The 4,409-nt window shown below is 42.7% G+C and overlaps 1 long non-coding RNA gene across 1 annotated transcript in view; it reads left to right on the plus strand.

Moving 5' to 3' along the window:
• Positions 1-2,455, plus strand: part of LOC108306061 — a 15,983-nt gene extending 13,528 nt beyond the window's left edge. Inside the window, exon 4 of the long non-coding RNA XR_001825987.2 lies at positions 2,446-2,455. This is a non-coding gene — a long non-coding RNA (uncharacterized LOC108306061). The remainder of the gene's footprint in view (positions 1-2,445) is intronic.
• Positions 2,456-4,409: the final 1,954 nt, after the last annotated feature.

Consider the following 4,409-nt stretch of genomic DNA (forward strand, 5'->3'; position numbering starts at 1 on the left):
TAGAGACGGGGTTTCACCATGTTGACCAGGATGGTCTCGATCTCTTGACCTCGTGATCCACCCGCCTCGGCCTCCCAAAGTGCTGGGATTACAGGCTTGAGCCACCACGCCCGGCCCTTGAACATTTTTAGCCATTATTTCTTCAGATTTTGTTTCCCCATTCTTTGCTCTCCATAGAGAACTCCAGTTATACATATCTTTCACAATTTGATGTAGACCCCAGGTTTTTTTTTTTTCCCCCAACTATTTTTTCTGCCTTTTTAAGATTGGATCAAATTTGATGCATTTTATTTTTGATTTTTTATTTTTATTGAGACAAAGTCTTGCTCTGTCACCCAGGCTGGAGTGCAGTGGCATGCTCTTGGCTCACTGCAACCTCCACCTCCCAGGTTCAAGCAATTCTCTCGCCTCAGCCTCCGGAGTATCTGGGATTACAGGTGCACACCACCACACCCCACTAATTTTTTGTATTTTTAGCAGAGATGGGGTTTCATTATGTTGGTCAGGCTGATCTTGAAATCCTTTCCTTGTGATCCGCCCGCCTTGGCCTCCCAAAGTGCTGGAATTACAGGCGTGAACTACCATGCCCAGCCTGCATTTTCATATTCACTCACTCTTTCCTTTATCCACCTCCATTGTGCAGTTAGGTGAATTTTTAAATTTCATGTACTGTATTTTTTAGTTCTACAATTTCCATTTGCTTCTTTCAATTTTTCTTTGCCGAGATTTCCTATCATTTTTCATTTTGAGAACATTTTCTATTATGTCATCGAACATAGTTATAATAGCTGTTTTTAAATCTTTGTCTGCTAATACAACAACATCTGGGTCATTTCAGGATTGTTCTTTTTGAGAATTAAACACACATTCCTGGTTTTTATTGTTTGGTTTTGGTTTTTTAGTTTGCCTTGATTTGTTTTCATTTTTGGTATATTGAGAATTCTGGATTGTATTCTGGACATATTGTGAATGTTATTTTATGAAGACTCTGGATTTTGTTTTACTTCTCCAAAGAGTATTGACTTGTTTTGTTCTAGTAGGCAATTAATTTCGTTATTCTCAAGCTACAAAGTCTGTCTCATGGGTGGCATCTTAAATCTCACTCTCTTTTATCCTTAACTAGGCCTCTTGGAGTCTGCCGTGTGTGTGTTATGTTACGGAATCTGCCAGAGATTTGGGTAGCATTTATATCATAGAAGTTGGGACTCTCACTTTCTAGTGCTCTTCCTTTCTCTCCCTCATTTTCTAGCAGCTATTGTTACCCCAAACTGTTCTCTAGTTCCTCATGCCAAAAAGACTGAGTTTTCTGTGGGAGTTCAGCCTTGACTGCTCTCAGGTAGCAACCACAAAAATGGGAAACTCAACCCACACTGTTGCGTTCTTCCAACGGTTGACCTCCCCTCTAAAATCTGACTTTGTCGTGTCTTTAGGTAGTTGTTTTGTTCAGATTTAGTAGTTTTTATTTGTGGAGGGCCAATCTGATAGAAGCTTTATTAGCCGTATCAGGATCAGAACCAAGAAGCAGTTTGAAAGTTGTACAGTTGGGCCTCTGTATCTATGGGATACGGTTTTCAACCAGCTATAGATCATAAATAGGGAAAAAATTTTATCTGTACTGAACATATACAGATGTTATATTATACTGTTTAGTGAATAATGACAAAAACAACTATTTAGCATTTACATTGTATTAGCTAGTGTAGTGTAAGCTAGAGATAATTTCTTTTTTTTTCTCTTTTTCTTTTTTTTAGGCGGAGTCTTGCTCTGTCACCCAGGCTGGAGTGCAATGGTGCGATCTCAGTTCACTGCAATCTCTGCTTCCCAGGTTCAAGTGATTTTCCTGCCTTAGCCTCCGGAGTAGCTGGGATTACAGGCACCTGCCACCATGCCCAGCTAATTTTTGTATTTTTAGTAGAGACAGGGTTTCACCATGTTGGCCAGGCTGGTCGTGAGCTCCCAACTTCAGGTGATCTACCCACCTCAGCCTCCCAAAGTGCTGGGATTACAAGCGTGAGCCACTGCACCTGGCCAAGCTAGGGATAATTTCAAGTATATAGGAGGATATACATAGGCAATGTGCAAATACTGTGCTATTTTATATCAGAGACTTGAGTATCTGTGGATTTTGGTATTCATGGGATGTCCTAGAACCAATCCCCACAGATACTGAAGCACCAGCCATATTTTAGAAGTTATTTTTAGTGTAATGGGATGGTAAATTTTTGCTAATTAACCAATTAAATTGGGGGCTGTGGCTCATACCTGCAATCCCAGCTATTCCAGAAGCCAAGGCAGGAGGATCATTCGAGGCCAAGAGTTTGAGACCAACCTGAGCAATGTAGTGAGACCCCGTCTCTAAAAATTTTTTAATTAGCTAGGTATGGTGGTACCCACCTGGAGTTCCAGCTACTCAGGAGGCTGAAGTGGAAGGGTCTGAACCAGAAGTTTAAGGCTGCAGTGAGCTATGATTGTGCCACTGTACTCAGCCTCGGTAACAGAGCAAGATGCTGTCTCATAATAATAATAATAGGGCCAGGTGTGGTGGCTCATGCCTATAATCCCAACACTTTGGGAGGCCAGGCAGGCAGATCACGAGGTTAGGAGTTTGAGACCAGCCTGACCAACATGGTGAAACCCCATCTCTACTAAAAATACAAAAATTAACCAGGCGTGGAGGTGAGTGCCTGTAATACCAGCCACTCAGGAGGCTGAAGCAGGAGAATCGCTTGAATCCAGGAGGCAGAGGTTGCAGTGAGCCAAGATTGCGCCACTGCGCTCCAGTCTGGACAACAGAGCGAGACTCCATCTCAAAAATAATAATAATAAAAGCAGTTAAATCCAAGTCATATTTGAGGATTTCTTTCTTTTTTTTTTTTTTTCATATTGAAACAGGATCTTGCTCTGTTGCCCAGGCTGGAGTGCAGTGGTGTGAGCACACGGCTCACTGCAGCCTTGACTTTCCTGGGCTCAAGCAATACTCCTGCCTCAGCCTCCCAAGGAACTGGGACCTTAGGTGTGCACTGCCATGCCTAGTTAACATATTTTTATAGACGGTCTCACCATGTTGCCCAGGGTGGCCTCAGACTCTGGGGTCAAGCAGTGTTCCCACCTTGGCTTCCCAAATTGCTAGGATTACACCCACCTAAGGATTTCCTTTAAGGTGATTTTTCTAGAATCATTTTTGCTCTTTTGTTCTCTCTTAAATATTTAGCCATTTAGAAATATTTGATTTTTTTACAGTTTTTTTTTTGAGACGGAGTCTCGCTCTGTCACCCAGGCTGGAGTGCAGTGGCGTGATCTCGGCTCACTGCAACGTCTGCCTCCCAAGTTCAAGCGATTCTCCTGCCTTAGCCTCCTGAGTAGCTGGAACTACAGGCATGTGCCACCACACCCAGCTAATTTTTTGTAATTTAGTAGAGATGGGGTTTCATCATATTGGTCAGTCTGGTCTCAAACTCCTGACCTCAGGTGATCTGCCCACCTTGGCCTCCCAAAGTGCTGGGATTACAGGTGTGAGCCACTGCACTGGGTCAAAATTTTTCGTTTTAAAAAAATTTTTAGTAGAGACAAGGTCTCATTATATTGCCCAGGCTGGTCTCGAACTCCTGAGTTCAAGTGATCCTCCCATATCAGCATTCCAAACTGCTGAGATTACAGGCGTGAGCCACTAGGCTGACTTCAGGTGGATCACCTGAAGTCAGGAGTTCCAGACCAGCCTGTCCAACATAGTGGAACCCTGTCTCTAATGAAAATACAAAAACTAGCTGGGTTTGGTGGCAGTCACCTGTAATCCCAGCTACTCAGGAGGCTGAGAATCATTTGAGCTCGGGAGGCAGAGGTTGCAGTGAACCGAGATCGTGCCACTGTACTCTAACCTGGGTGACAGAGCAAGACTTCATCTCTAAAATAAAAAAAAAATAAAATAAAAATTTGTAGAAATATATGGCATATAAATTGGTAATGTCATCTGTAATCTTACTGTCCAAAGACAATCATTATCAATTATATTACATGGTGCCAAAAGTAGTTTTTTTGTAAGCTACCATTTTGATCCTAGTGTTTTAACCAATGGAACGGATTGACAGCACCTTGAAGTGCACAAGCTGAAGTTTGTTACAGATACAGTAATATGTTATAGGTAACATAAAAATTGTAAAAAGCGTGATCCAGAAAAATTCAACTTGGTAGACAAAAATCAGTGCAGGCTGGGCACGGAGGCTCAGACCTGTAATCCCAGCACTTTGGGAGGCCGAGGTGGGCAAATCACAAGGTCAGGAGATCAAGAGTATCCTGGTCAACATGGTGAAACCCCATCTCTACTAAAAATAAAAAACTTAGCTGGGCGTGGGGGTGCACACCTGTAATCCCAGCTACTCAGGAGGCTGAGGCAGGAGAATTGCTTGAACCCA

This window comes from Cebus imitator, unplaced genomic scaffold (genome assembly GCF_001604975.1).
Source record: "Cebus imitator isolate Cc_AM_T3 unplaced genomic scaffold, Cebus_imitator-1.0 Scaffold69, whole genome shotgun sequence".
In the NCBI taxonomy this organism is placed as follows: domain Eukaryota; kingdom Metazoa; phylum Chordata; class Mammalia; order Primates; family Cebidae; genus Cebus; species Cebus imitator.